This window comes from Bos grunniens, chromosome 7 (genome assembly GCF_055505025.1).
Source record: "Bos grunniens cultivar Pamir isolate PY7600 chromosome 7, Bosgru_T2T1.0, whole genome shotgun sequence".
NCBI lineage: Eukaryota > Metazoa > Chordata > Mammalia > Artiodactyla > Bovidae > Bos > Bos grunniens.
In genome coordinates, this window is record NC_141171.1 from 97373408 (window position 1) to 97389406 (window position 15999).

Sequence of the window (15999 nt, forward strand, 5' to 3'; positions counted from 1 at the left end):
GGAATTCCCATAAGGATAACCGCTGATCTTTCAATAGAAACTCTTCAAGCCAGGAGGGAATGGCAAGACATACTTAAAATGATGAAAGAAAATAACCTACAGCCCAGATTATTGTACCCAGCAAGGATTTCATTCAAGTATGAAGGAGAAATCAAAAGCTTCTCAGATAAGCAAAAGCTGAGAGAATTCTGCACCACCAAACCAGCTCTACAACAAATACTAAAGGATATTCTCTAGACAGGAAACACAAAAATGGTGTATAAATTCGAACCCCAAACAATAAAGTAAATGGCAACGGGATCATACTTATCAGTAATTACCTTAAACGTAAATGGGTTGAATGCCCCAACCAAAAGACAAAGACTGGCTGAATGGATACAAAAACAAGACCCCTACATATGTTGTCTACAGGAGAGCCACCTCAAAACAGGGGACACATACAGACTGAAAGTGAAGGGCTGGAAAAAGATTTTCCATGCAAATAGGGACCAAAAGAAAGCAGGAGTAGCAATACTCATATCAGATAAAATAGACTTTAAAACAAAGGCTGTGAAAAGAGACAAAGAAGGTCACTACATAATGATCAAAGGATCAATCCAAGAAGAAGATATAACAATTATAAATATATATGCACCCAACACGGGAGCATCGCAGTATGTAAGACAAATGCTAACAAGTATGAAAGGAGAAATTAACAATAACACAATAATAGTGGGAGACTTTAATACCCCACTCACACCTATGGATAGATCAACTAAACAGAAAATTAATAAGGAAACACAAACTTTAAACGATACAATAGACCAGTTAGACCTAATTGATATCTATAGGACATTTCATCCCAAAACAATGAATTTCACCTTTTTCTCAAGCGCACATGGAACCTTCTCCAGGATAGATCACATCCTGGGCCATAAAGCTAGCCTTGGTAAATTCAAAAAAATAGAAATCATTCCAAGCATCTTTTCTGACCACAATGCAGTAAGATTAGATCTCAATTACAGGAGAAAAACTACTAAAAATTCCAACATATGGAGGCTGAACAACACGCTGCTGAATAACCAACAAATCACAGAAGAAATCAAAAAAGAAATCAAAATTTGCATAGAAACGAACGAAAATGAAAACACAACAACCCAAAACCTGTGGGACACAGTAAAAGCAGTCCTAAGGGGAAAGTTCATAGCAATACAGGCACACCTCAAGAAACAAGAAAAAAGTCAAATAAATAACCTAACTCTACACCTCAAACAACTAGAAAAGGAAGAAATGAAGAACCCCAGGGTTAGTAGAAGGAAAGAAATCTTAAAAATTAGAGCAGAAATAAATGCAAAAGAAACAAAAGAGACCATAGCAAAAATCAACAAAGCCAAAAGCTGGTTCTTTGAAAGGATAAATAAAATTGACAAACCATTAGCCAGACTCATCAAGAAACAAAGGGAGAAAAATCAAATCAATAAAATTAGAAATGACAGTGGAGAGATCACAACAGACAATATAGAAATACAAAGGATCATAAAAGACTATTATCAACAATTATATGCCAATAAAATGGACAACGAGGAAGAAATGGACAAATTCTTAGAAAAGTACAACTTTCCAAAACTCGACCAGGAAGAAATAGAAAACCTTAACAGACCCATCACAAGCATGGAAATTGAAACTGTAATCAAAAATCTTCCAGCAAACAAAAGCCCAGGTCCAGACGGCTTCACAGCTGAATTCTACCAAAAATTTAGAGAAGAGCTAACACCTATCCTGCTCAAACTCTTCCAGAAAATTGCAGAGGAAGGTAAACTTCCAAACTCATTCTATGAGGCCACCATCACCCTAATACCAAAACCTGACAAAGATGCCACAAAAAAAGAAAACTATAGGCCAATATCACTGATGAACATAGATGCAAAAATCCTAAACAAAATTCTAGCAATCAGAATCCAACAACACATTAAAAAGATCATACACCATGACCAAGTGGGCTTTATCCCAGGGATGCAAGGATTCTTCAATATCCGCAAATCAATCAATGTAATACACCACATTAACAAATTGAAAAACAAAAACCATATGATTATCTCAATAGATGCAGAGAAAGCCTTTGACAAAATTCAACACCCATTTATGATAAAAACTCTCCAGAAAGCAGGAATGGAAGGAACATACCTCAACATAATAAAAGCTATATATGACAAACCCACAGCAAACATTATCCTCAATGGTGAAAAATTGAAAGCATTTCCTCTAAAGTCAGGAACAAAACAAGGGTGCCCACTTTCACCATTACTATTCAACATAGTTTTGGAAGTTTTGGCTACAGCAATCAGAGCAGAAAAAGAAATAAAAGGAATCCAAATTGGAAAAGAAGAAGTAAAACTCTCACTATTTGCAGATGACATGATCCTCTACATAGAAAACCCTAAAGACTCCACCAGAAAATTACTAGAACTAATCAATGATTATAGTAAAGTTGCAGGATATAAAATCAACACACAGAAATCCCTTGCATTCCTATACACTAATAATGAGAAAACAGAAAGAGAAATTAAGGAAACAATTCCATTCACCATTGCAACGAAGAGAATAAAATACTTAGGAATATATCTACCTAAAGAAACTAAAGACCTATATATAGAAAACTATAAAACACTGGTGAAAGAAATCAAAGAGGACACTAATAGATGGAGAAATATACCATGTTCATGGATTGGAAGAATCAATATAGTGAAAATGAGTATACTACCCAAAGCAATTTATAGATTCAATGCAATCCCTATCAAGCTACCAACAGTATTCTTCACAGAGCTAGAACAAATAATTTCACAATTTGTATGGAAATACAAAAAACCTCGAATAGCCAAAGCGATCTTGAGAAAGAAAAATGGAACTGGAGGAATCAACCTACCTGACTTCAGGCTCTACTACAAAGCCACAGTTATCAAGACAGTATGGTACTGGCACAAAGACAGAAATATAGATCAATGGAACAAAATAGAAAGCCCAGAGATAAATCCACGCACATATGGACACCTTATCTTTGACAAAGGAGGCAAGAATATACAGTGGATTAAAGACAATCTCTTTAACAAGTGGTGCTGGGAAATCTGGTCAACCACTTGTAAAAGAATGAAACTAGAACACTTTCTAACACCATATACAAAAATAAACTCAAAATGGATTAAAGATCTCAACATAAGACCAGAAACTATAAAACTCCTAGAGGAGAACATAGGCAAAACACTCTCTGACATACATCACAGCAGGATCCTCTATGACCCACCTCCCAGAATATTGGAAATAAAAGCAAAAATAAACAAATGGGACCTAATTAAACTTAAAAGCTTCTGCACATCAAAGGAAACTATTAGCAAGGTGAAAAGACAGCCTTCAGAATGGGAGAAAATAATAGCAAATGAAGCAACCGACAAACAACTAATCTCAAAAATATACAAGCAACTCCTACAGCTCAACTCCACAAAAATAAATGACCCAATCAAAAAATGGGCCAAAGATCTAAATAGACATTTCTCCAAAGAAGACATACAGATGGCTAACAAACACTTGAAAAGATGTTCAACATCACTCTTTATCAGAGAAATGCAAATCAAAACTACAATGAGGTACCATTTCACACCAGTCAGAATGGCTGCGATCCAAAAGTCTACAAATAATAAATGCTGGAGAGGGTGTGGAGAAAGGGGAACCCTCTTACACTGTTGGTGGGAATGCAAATTAGTACAGCCACTATGGAGAACAGTGTGGAGATTCCTTAAAAAACTGGAAATAGAACTGCCTTATGATCCAGCAATCCCACTGCTGGGCATACACACTGAGGAAACCAGAAGGGAAAGAGACACGTGTACCCCAATGTTCATCGCAGCACTGTTTATAATAGCCAGGACATGGAAGCAACCTAGATGTCCATCAGCAGATGAATGGATAAGAAAGCTGTGGTACATATACACAATGGAGTATTACTCAGCTATTAAAAAGAATACATTTGAATCAGTTCTAATGAGGTGGATGAAACTGGAGACTATTATACAGAGTGAAGTAAGCCAGAAGGAAAAACATAAATACAGTATACTAACGCATGTATATGGAATTTAGAAAGATGGTAACGATAACCCTGTGTACGAGACAGCAAAAGAGACACTGATGTATAGAACAGTCTTATGGACTCTGTGGAAGAGGGTGGGAAGATTTGGGAGAATGTCATTGAAACATGTGAAATGTCATGTATGAAACGAGATGCCAGTCCAGGTTCAGTGCACGATGCTGGATGCTTGGGGCTGGTGCGCTGGGAAGGCCCAGGGGGATGGTATGGGGAGGTTGGGAGGGAGGAGGGTTCAGGATGGGGAGCATGTGATTTTTTTTTTTTTAAATAAAATTTAAAAAAAAAAAAAAAAAAGAAAAGGCAGAGGAACCAGAGATCAAATTGCCAACATCCGCTGGATCATGGAAAAAGCAAGAGAGTTCCAGAAAAGCATCGATTTCTGCTTTATTGACTATGCCAAAGCCTTTGACTGTGTGGATCACAATAAACTGTGGAAAATTCTGAAAGAGATGGGAATACCAGACCACCTGATCTGCCTCTTGAGAAATTTGTATGCAGGTCAGGAAGCAACAGTTAGAACTGGACATGGAACAACAGATTGGTTCCAAATAGGAAAAGGAGTTCGTCAAGGCTGTATATTGTCACCCTGTTTATTTAAATTATATGCAGAGTACATCATGAGAAACACTGGACTGGAAGAAACACAAGCTGGAATCAAGATTGCCGGGAGAAATATCAATAACCTCAGATATGCAGATGACACCACCCTTATGGCAGAAAGTGAAGAGGAACTCAAAAGCCTCTTGATGAAAGTGAAAATGGAGAGTGAAAAAGTTGGCTTAAAGCTCAACATTCAGAAAACGAAGATCATGGATTCCAGTCCCACCACTTCATGAGAAATAGATGGGGAAACAGTGGAAACAGTGTCAGACTATTTTTCTGGGCTCCAAAGTCACTACAGATGGTGAGTGCAGCCATGAAATTAAAAGACGCTTACTCCTTGGAAGGAAAGTTATGACCAACCTAGATAGCATATTCAAAAGCAGAGACATTACTTTGCCAACAGAGGTTCGTCTAGTCAAGGCTATGGTTTTTCCTGTGGTCAAGCATGGGTGTGAGAGTTGGACTGTGAAGAAGGCTGAGCGCCGAAGAATTGATGCTTTTGAACTGTGGTGTTGGAGAAGACTCTTGAGAGTCCCTTGGACTGCAAGGAGATCCAACCAGTCCATTCTGAAGGAGATCAGCCCTGGGTGTTCTTTGGAAGGAATGATGCTAAAGCTGAAACTCCAGTACTTTGGCCACCTCATGCGAAGAGCTGACTCATTGGAAAAGACTCTGATGCTGGGAGGGATTGGGGGCAGGAGGAGAAGGGGACGACAGAGGATGAGATGGCTGGATGGCATCACTGACTCGATGGACATGAGTCTGAGTGAACTTCGGGAATTAGTGATGGACAGGGAGATGGCGTGCTGTGATTCATGGGGTCGCAAAGAGTCGGACACGACTGAGCAACTGATCTGATCTGATATACAACATATAATATATATATGTATGTATGTATATATCTTGAAGACTCCTTTACTCTCTAATCTCATATAAAATATGTTCGAGACACACCAAAGACAATAGCTGAGCATATAGAAACATAAACAAAGAAGCTTTTACTTGGCTGTAAAGATCAGAAAATGTGCTGATGTAACAAATATGTTCTTCTGCCTATAGAAACCTATAGAGAAGTTACGCTACAAATTCGTAGGCAACAATTTTTCATTTATGGGCTTTGGCACCCCACTCCAGTACTCTTGCCTGGAGAGTCCCATGGGAGAGGAGCCTGATAGGCTGGGGTCCATGGGGTTGCTAAGAGTTGGACACAACTGAGCGACTTCACTTTCACTTTTCACTTTCATGCATTGGAGAAGGAAATGGCAACCCACTCCAGTGTTCTTACCTGTAGAATCCCAGGGATGGGTGAGCCTGGTTGGCTGCCATCTGAGGAGTCACACAGAGTCGGACACTACTGAAGTGATGCAGCAGCATACATGTCCCAGTGCTTAATAGGCATGTTAGGGAAAAAAAATTCAAGAAAAAAATTGTATGTTTTTAATTTTGCCCAGCAATTGCACCACACAGGCTACAAATTCAGCCTTAGAGATATAATAATTAAAATATAGATTACTTTGAACCAAAAAAAAGATAATTTATGAAAAGGTGTTATCATTGACTTGAATAAGATTATGGAAGGTAGAAGGTAGCTTCCCTTTAATAACAGAAAGAAGGGACCCTGGGAAATGAGGTTCTCACTTATTTACAAAATTCAATGCTTCTTCATTTATAAAAGCACTCATTGGTTTATTCACCAACACATATTTATTTCACAACTGTAATGTTCCAGACATGGAATGATATCTTTCCACAAACCAGTCATGGTCTGGTAGAGGGAACAGCCATTAACAAATACTAATTATATCATAGAATTCATAGTATTTGATAGAACTGTGTACCAAGCACACACATTAGAAATAAATTATAATGACTATCTTAACTTTCAAGCTAGGGAAGAGGGAACATTTTTGTATGGAACATGAGGGTTACATAAATCTGTCAGGAACAGGTGAAGGGAAGAATCTCTTAAGGAAGAAGATGTGTAAAAGGAGGAAGGCACTCACTGCATGATATACTTAGGTAAAAAGAGGAGACATGCAGAAATATATACTTGAAATAATCGCTAGAGGATGAATCTGAAAAATAACTCATTATAATCTATGGATCTTGAACTTACTCTACAGATAATAAAATATGTTTTGTGCAGTGTATGATAGGATAAAGTGTATATGGTAAAATATTTTTCTGGCAAAAAGGAAGAAAATGATATGAAGGAAGAAGACACTGGGGGAAAAAAGGATGGGTAATTACTTTGGGGGAAAAAAAGGATGATTACTTTGATATCATAATGGGAAGTGAGAAGCATTTGGGTGAAGGTATATCAGAGGGGAATCAACAGGGGATACAGACACAGAGGACACTTGGGAAGTAAGAAGTCTTTGTTGATTGTGTGAGGTTACGGTAGTTGGAAAGGAGCCGGAGATGATTAATGCATTTGGTTGAGTGATAATGATTTTATACTAGATAGGAGACCTTCAAGAAAAGTATAGTTGAATAGAAAATAAATTTAATTTTAGATATGCTGAATCTGCCATATCTGTGGAACTTCTAGATGGATTTGCTCAGTAAGCTATGAAAATGTTGATCTGGAACTTGGGAAGACAGAGCCAAATGTACAGAAACTGAAGCAATAGCTGTAAATATGAGGGCTTATTTTCTGTGAATGACATTTTCTAGTGAGAGAGTGTGAAATGAAGAAGGAAGACCTAAAGTTCAAGGTACATGTCTGGGGTTCACTCACTAACAAAGTAAGTAAATATTAAACAAAGAGTGGCTGTAGAGCCTCAGAGGATAATCAGAATGAATAAGGTTTGTTTGTTTCTAAAACTGAGTACAGAGACCTCTGTAGGGCCAGTTAACAAAAAAAAAAAAATGAAGTGTGATTAAATAAGGAAAACAAAATAAAAATGGGCTACAGCTCCTAATTAGAGGTAAGGAGAGGCTTCTCTTGACTTTACTGAGAGAATTTTCCAGTTCAGGTGATGGAGACATAAGCTAGAATGCAGCGAGTTAGATTGTTGGTCACTATTCTAAGGAGACTGACAGTATAGATAAAGGGAGGAGGCAGGATGAGTGGGGGTCACAGAAAGTCTCTGGATATCGCTGTGAATAAAGGGAATACGTTGTTGTTCTTTTAGTTGCTAAGCTGTGTCCAGCTCTTTTGTGACCCCATGGACTGTAACCTGCCAGGCTCCTCTGTCCATGGGATTTCCCAAGCAAGAATACTGAAGTGGGTTGCCATTTCCTTCTCCAGGCACTCTTCCCACTCCAGGGGTTGAACTTGCATCTCCTGCATTGGCAAACAGATGCTTTACCACTGAGCCACCTGGGAAGCCTCAAAGGAAATATACCTGTAACAGATACTTAAATGTCAACCTTGGACAAGAATATCACTTTCAACATTGTTATTCTTGTCGTTGTTCAGTCGCTCAGTCATGTCCAACTCTTTGCGATCCCATGAGCTGCAGCATCCCAGGCTTCCCTGTCCTTCACTGTCTACCAGAGCTTTCTCAAACTCATGTCCACTGAGTCAGTGATGCCATCCAACCATCTCATCCGTTGTCTCCCCCTTCTCCTTCTGCCCTCACTCTTTCCCGGAATCAGAGTCTTTCCCAATAAGTCAGGTGGCCAAAGTATTGGAGCTTCAGCTTCAGCATCAGGCCTTCCAGTGAATATTCAGGGTTGATTTCCTTTAGGATGGAATGGTTTGATCTCCTTGTTTTCCAAGGGACTCTCAAGAGTTTTCTCTAGCACCACAATTCCAAAGCATCAATTATTTGGCACTCAACCTTCTTTATGATCCAACTCTCACATCTGTACATGACTACTGGAGAAACCAGAGCTTTGACCATACAGATATTTGTTGCCAAAGTGATGTCCCTGCTTTTAATATGCTGTCTAGGTTTGTCATAGCTTTTTGTCCAAGGAGCAAGTTTTTTTTTTTTTTTTTTTTAATTTATTTCATGGTTGCAGTCACCATCTACAGTGATTTTGGAGTCCAAGAGAATAAAATCTGTCACTGTTTCCATTTTTCCCCATTTATTTGCCATGAGGTGATGGGACCAGATGCCATGGTCTTAGTTTTTTGAACTATAAGCTTTAAGCCAGATTTTTCACTCTCCTATTTCACCTTCATCAAGAGTATCTTTAGTTCCTCTTTGCTTTCTGCCATTCGAGTAGTCTTATCTACATATCTGAGGTTGTTGGCATTTCTCCTGGAAGTCTTGATTTCATCTTGTGAGTCATCCAACCCTGTATTTTGCATGATGTCCTCTGTATAGAAGTTAAATCAGCCTTGACACACTCCTTTCCCAATTTGGATCCAATCCATTGTTCCATGTATGGTTCTAACTATTGCTTCTAGACCTGCATACAGGTTTCTCAGGAGACAAGTAAAGTGATCTGGTTCAGAAATTTTCGGAAATTTTCCACAGTTTGTTGTGATCCACACAGTCAAGGCTTTAGAGTCAATGAAGCAGAAGTAGATGTTTTTTTCTGGAATTCTCTCGCTTTTTCTATGATCCAGTGCATGTTGGCAATTTGCTCTCTGGTTCCTTTGCCTTTTCTAAGTCCATCTTGTACTTCTGGAAGTTCTTTCTTCACATACCATTGAAGCCTAGCTTGGAGGATTTTGAGCATTCCCTTGCTAACATGTGAAATGAGCTCAATTATATGGTAGTATGAACATTCTTTGGCTTACCTTTCTTTGGGATTGGAGTGAAAACTGACATTTTCACCATTGTTGTATGCTTCTAATTTCACCAGTTGTGTCAATTTCTCCTTCACATTCTCCACCCAATAATTTGAAATAAAAATATCAAGTGAATAAGTACCATGAGTAGGCTGGTGTTTAACATTTTAGCATTAGACTCTCAAATGTGCACCATCTATAACAATATTTAATTATATATCTGAGACATTGGTACTGGGAAGTAGACTGTCAACAGTACTTACCCATGATCATTAACATTATTGTCACAGTGATAATATGAAATAAAGGGGATATGGTTTTATTCTGAAATGGCCTTATTTTTCTTTTCATTTTCTTTCACTAACTGGATACATCATTTAACTACTGATGGTACTACAAAAATATTGTCTGTGAGCTATGCCATAATTGCCTCCCAATTCCGTTGAGAATCAATTATGTTTTTCTCTGAAATTAAAATTGAAACTGAAATGTAAGAGAAATGGCTCATGTATAAGATCAAAGCCATGTGGTATGTTTTTCTATTCTGAATACATCTGTCCCTTTTAAAATAAAATAGTTTCTTTCTACTCGAACTTGTACTTGCATCTTTTAAATATTCCAAATCCATTCTCTGTATCTGCAATGGAAGGTAAATTCTTTGCTACACAGTTGACAAAGTTCTTTTTATCATTAACAGTTATGTAATTATTGATATGTTTGAATTTACACATTTTGTCATTTGCTTTCTACTTGAGCTATCTCATCTTTATTCCTCTTTGTATGGCTTCTTTTGTATCAACTGAATGTTAAATTTTAAGATTTGATTTTTACTTCCATCATTTAGTTTATTAGCTACATCTTAACTTTTTGGAGACTTCCCTGGTGGCTCAGATGGTAAAGCATCTGCTTGCAATGCAGGAGACTTGGGTTCCACCCCTGGGTTGGGAAGATCCCTGGGAGAAGAAAATGGCCACGCATTCCAGTACTCTCGCCTGGAAAATCCCATGGACAGAGGAGCCTGGTAGGCTACAGTCCGTGGGGCCCCAAAGAGTCAGACACGACTGAGCAACTTCACTTTCTTTCTTTCAACTTTTTAAATTTTTAATGTTTGCTTTAATGTTTACAGTGTATATATTTAACTATTGCTGCTGCTGCTGCTACTAAGTTGCTTCAGTCATGTCCGACTCCATGCGACCCCATAGACAGCAGCCCACCAGGCTCCCCCATCCCTGGGATTCTCCAGGCAAGAACACTGGAGTGGGTTGCCATTTCCTTCTCCAATGCATGAAAGTGAAAAGTGAAAGTGAAGTCGCTCAGTCGTGTCCAACTCTTCGAGACCCAATGGACTGCAGCCTACCAGGCTCCTCCATCCATGGGATTTTCCCAGCAAGAGTACTGGAGTGGGTTGCCGTTGCCTTCTCCTCTAAAATATTATACCATTTTACACATGGTTTAAGAACCTCACATCACCATATATCAACTTTAATCCCCTTGATCTTTACCAACTTTCATATATCTAATACCTAATTATGGTAGAAAACATTTTTATACATACTTACTATTTTTGCTCTAAGCAATCGATTATCTTTTAGAGGTATTACATAACGGGAATATTTTTTAGATTAACATATTTTTATAATTTCTGGGATATCTATTTCTTAATAGTTCCAAATTTCCATCAGGTGTCACTTGTTTTGTCTTGAAAACATCCTTGAATCTTTGTTGCAGTGGTGAAGTGCTATTTATAAATTCTTTGAGCTTTTGTTTTAATGTAAAAAAAATCGCTACTTTTTTATTTTTGAAACGTGATTTTACTGGCTCAAGAGTTGTGTGCTTTTTTTTTTTCTTTAGTGTTTTAAAGAAATACTTTTTCAGCTTGCATCGTCTCTGACAACAAATTTTCTATCATTTTGTTGTTCTTTTGTTAGTGAAGTATCTTGTCTCTTGCTACCCTTAAATTTTTATCAGTGAACTCACTGTGATCAATTGTGATATACATCTTCTTTACTTTCTTCAGGTTTTTCTATGTGGATTCCATTTCCTTCTATGTCTTCAAATTTTCTTTGTGTATGGTTTCTTCTTTCCTTTTTTTTTTTTTTTGATATTTCAGTTGTACATATATATTAGGCCACATAAACTTATTCCATAGGTTTTTAATACTTTGTTCAATTTTCTTCATTTTCTTTGTGTTTCATATTTGATAATTTGTATTTCTGTATCTTCAAATTCATAAATATTTTATTCTATAATCTCTAATTTGACCTTAATTTCATCTATCATTTTTTAATTTCAGACATCATAATTTTTATTTCCAGAGGTTTGATTTGGCTCTGTGATGAAAATATATTTACTATCTCTACTCAGTGTTCAATCTTTCCTTTAACTTCTATATGCTTACCATATAGAATACATTCACAATAATGATTCTAATATCCTGTCCACTAAATTTATCATCTGTGTAGTTTGTAGTTCCTTTTCATTTGTTGACGTTTCTCTTCCTGTTAAGTTGCATTTTTCTGCTTATTTTCATGGCTGATAATATTTGATTGGTTGCCAGATATTATGAATTTTATCTTGCTGGATTAGAGTATGTTTGTATTCTTAAGTTTTGTGCTTAGATACTGCTAAGTTACTTGGGAAAAGTTTTCATCCCTTTTGACCTTGTCAGACCAAGAACAGCATTTTGACAAGGGCTAATTTTCCCTATTACTGAGGCAAAGCCATTCTTCAAAGGCTATCTAACACTTCATGAACTATGAGGTTTTCACTCTTCCTGATGGTTAAAAAAAAAAAAATACAGACTTAGGTTATCAGGGTTACATCTAATTCTTTCAGTGGTTATTTTTCTAGCCCTCGTTGATTTTCCCACACAAATAAATTTATCAGTACCCAGCTGATAGACTTGACACCTTTTCTAGACCTCTGAAATTCCCTCAGTATGTTTCTTTCATTTTCAGTACTCTATCCTGCAAATTCTTAACTATCTTGGCTTCTTCAAACTCCAAGTTCTGTGACTTCAATTTAGGGAGATGGTCTGATGTGAACTGAATTCCTGTTGCTGCATTATGGTCTGAAAATTATCACCAGGCAATAAACTGGAGCATAAGGGGCAAGAGGGCCTCACCTAACTTTTTTACTCCATCTCAGAGATCACTGATTTTCATTTCAAGAGGTCCAATGTCTTAAAACCACTTTTTAAAATGTATTTTTGATCTTTCCTTTGTTTCAGATGAGAGGTTAAAGCTACTTCTTTTAATTCCATCTTGGCTAGAAGCATAAGTCTTATCTACTTTTCCTATGTTTAATAAAATAAATGGAGCAAATTTCTTAATATTCTGCCTTCAGCACTGAGGGAAGTAGTATTCAATATTAGTCAAAGTTTTCATGCAATGCTAAGCATTTCCTCATACGTTGAATTAAGTGGATGAATAAAGTGATTACTTGGGAATTCATAGTTATTAATTAATCTTTGAATATTAAATGAAAAAACTGATTTAAATCTACTCATGATAAAATCTAATTTTGAACCAGTTGAAATAATGTGTACTTTTAAATTAATAAGGATTGGGATAAAAGAATTCAGAAAATAATAATTTCACAAAAATAAAATAACAAAGAGGAAACAAAACCTAGAAAATACAGTAAACAGCAAATCAAAATAAATCGCTTCTCGGCCTTTTGGCTAAGATCAAGTGTAGTATCTGTTCTTATCAGTTTAAAATTTCATTTCTTAAGTTTTCATAATTCCTATATTGAGCTAATTTCCTCCAAAAGCAACTTCCTAAGTTGAATTTTTAGATGATAATTATTTAACAAGCAAAAGTCAAAAATTAAGGGATTGATTCCAAAAGATGAAATCAACAAATAACGCACCAGTCATAGCAAACACACTCTTCCAACAACACAAGAGAAGATTCTACACATGGACATCACCAGATGGTCAACGTCAAAATCAGATTGATTATATCCTTTGCAGGCAAAGATGGAGAAACTCTACAGTCAGCAAAAACAAGACTGGGAGCTGACTGTGGCCCAGATCATGAACTCCTTATTGCCAAATTCAGAGTGAATTGAAGAAAGTGGGGAAAACCACTAGACCCTTCAGATAAGATCAGATTAGATCAGTTGCTCAGTTGTGTCCGACTCTTTGCAACCCCATGAATAGCAGCACACCAGGCTTCCCTGTCCATCACCATCTCCCAGAGTTCACTCAAACTCACGTCCATCCAGTCAGTGATGCCATCCAGCCATCTCATCCTCTGTTGTCCCTTTTCCTTCTGCCCCCAATCCCTCCCAGCATCAGAGTCTTTTCCAATGAGTCAACTCTTCACATGAGGTGGCCAAAGTATTGGAGTTTCAGCTTTAGCATCATTCCTTCCAAGGAAATCCCAGGGCTGATCTTCTTCAGAATGGACTGGTTGGATCTCTTTGCAGTCCAAGGCACTCTCAAGAGTCTTCTCCAACACCACAGTTCAAAAGCATTAATTCTTCGGTGCTGAGCTTTCTTCACAGTCCAACTCTTGCATCCATACATGTCCGCTGGAAAAACCATAGCCTGGACTAGACGGATCTTTGTTGGCAAAGTAATGTCTCTGCTTTTGAATATGCTATCTAGGTTGGTCATAACTTTCCTTCCAAGGAGTAAGCGTCTTTTAATTTTATGGCTGCAATCACCATCTGCAGTGATTTTGGAGCTCCCCAAAATAAAGTCTGACACTCTTGCCACTGTTTCCCCATCTATTTCCCATGAAGTGATGGGACCAGACCATTCAGATATGACCTAAATCAAATCCCTTATGACTGTACAGTGGAAGTGAGAAATAGATTTAAGGGACTAGATCTGATAGACAGAGTGCCTGATGAACTATGGACATTGTACAAGAAACAGGGATCAAGACCATCCCCAAGAAAAAGGAATACAAAAAAGCAAAATAGCTGTCTGAGGAGGCCTTACAAATAGCTGTGAAAAGAAGAGAGTGAAAAGCAAAGGAGAAAAGGAAAGATATATGCATTTGAATGCAGAGTTCAAAAGAATTCCAAGGAGAGATAAGAAAGCCTTCCTCAGCGATCAAGGCAAACAAATAGAGGAAAACAATAGAATGGGAAAGATCAGAGATCTCTTCAAGAAAATTAGAGATACCAAGGGAGCATTTCATGCAAAGATGGGCTCAATAAAGGACAGAAATTGTAGGGACCTAACAGAAGCAGAAAATATTAAGCCAGGGTGCCAAGAATACACGGAAGAACTATACAAAAAAGATCTTCACAACCCAGATAATCACCATGGAGTGATCACTCACCTAGAGCCAGGCATCCTGGAATGTGAAGTCAAGTGGGCCTTAGAAAGCATCACTATGAACAAAGCTAATGTAGGTGATCGAATTCCATTTGAGCTATTTCAAATCCTGAAAGATGACGCTGTGAAAGTGTTACACTCAATATGCCTACAAATTTGGAAAACTCAGCAGTGGCCACAGGACTGGAAAAGGTCAGTTTTCATTCCAATCCCAAAGAAAGGCAATGCCAAAGAATGTTCAAACTACCACACAATTGCACTCATCTCACATGCTAGTAAAGTAATGCTTAAAATTCTCCAAGCCAGGCTTCAGCAGTACGTAAACTGTGAACTTCCTGATGTTCAAGCTGGTTTTAGAAAAGGCAGAGGAACCAGAGACCAAATTGCCAACATCCGCTGGATCATCAAAAAAGCAAGAGAGTTCCAGAAAAACATATATTTCTGCTTTATTGACTATGCCAAAGCCTTTGTCTGTGTGGATCACAATAAACTGTGGAAAATTCTGAAAGATATGGAAATACCAGATCACCTGACCTGCCTCTTGAGAAACCTATATGCAGGTCAGGAAGCAACAGTTAGAACTGGACATGGAACAACAGACTGGTTCCAAATAGGAAAAGGAGTATATCAAGGCTGTATATTGTCATCCTGCTTATTTAACTTATATGCAGAGTACATCATGAGAAACGCTGGGCTGGAGGAAGCACAAGCTGGAATCAAGATTGCTGGGAGAAATATCAACAACCTCAGATATGCAGATGACACCACCCTTATGGCAGAAAGTGAAGAAGAACTAAAGCGCCTCTTGATGAAAGTGAAAGAGGAGAGTGAAAAAGTTGGCTTAAAACTCAACATTCAGAAAACAAAGATCATGGCATCCCGTCCCACCACTTCATGGGAAATAGATGGGAAAACAGTGGAAACAGTGTGAGACTTTATTTTTTGGGGCTCCAAAATCACTGCAGATGGTGAGTGCAGCCATGAAACTGAAAGACGCTTACTCCTTGGAAAGAAAGTTATGACCAACCTAGATAGCATATTCAAAAGCAGAGACATTAGTTTGCCAACAGAGGTCCATCTAGTCCAGGCTATCATTTTTCCAGTAGTCATGTATGGATGTGAGAGTTGGACTATAAAGAAAGCTGAGTGCCAAAGAGTTGATGCTTTTGAACAGTGATGTTGGTGAAGACTCCTGAGAGTCCCTAGACTGCAAGGAGATAGAACCAGTCCATTCTAAAGGAGGTCAGTCCTGAGTGTTCTTTGGAAGGACTGATACTGAAGCTGAAATTCCAATAC

At 37.8% G+C, this 15999-nt stretch overlaps 1 long non-coding RNA gene and 1 pseudogene across 3 annotated transcripts in view; one reads left to right on the forward strand and one right to left on the reverse strand.

Annotated features, from left to right (window-relative positions):
* Window positions 1–15999, reverse strand: part of LOC147370017 (uncharacterized) — a 56888-nt gene that overhangs the window by 23133 nt on the left and 17756 nt on the right. For all 3 annotated transcript variants that reach the window (XR_015168632.1, XR_015168631.1, XR_015168633.1), the window contains exon 2: window positions 6003–6104. This is a non-coding gene — a long non-coding RNA (uncharacterized LOC147370017). The remainder of the gene's footprint in view (window positions 1–6002; window positions 6105–15999) is intronic.
* On the forward strand, window positions 13070–13189 carry LOC147370018 (U2 spliceosomal RNA; annotated as a pseudogene).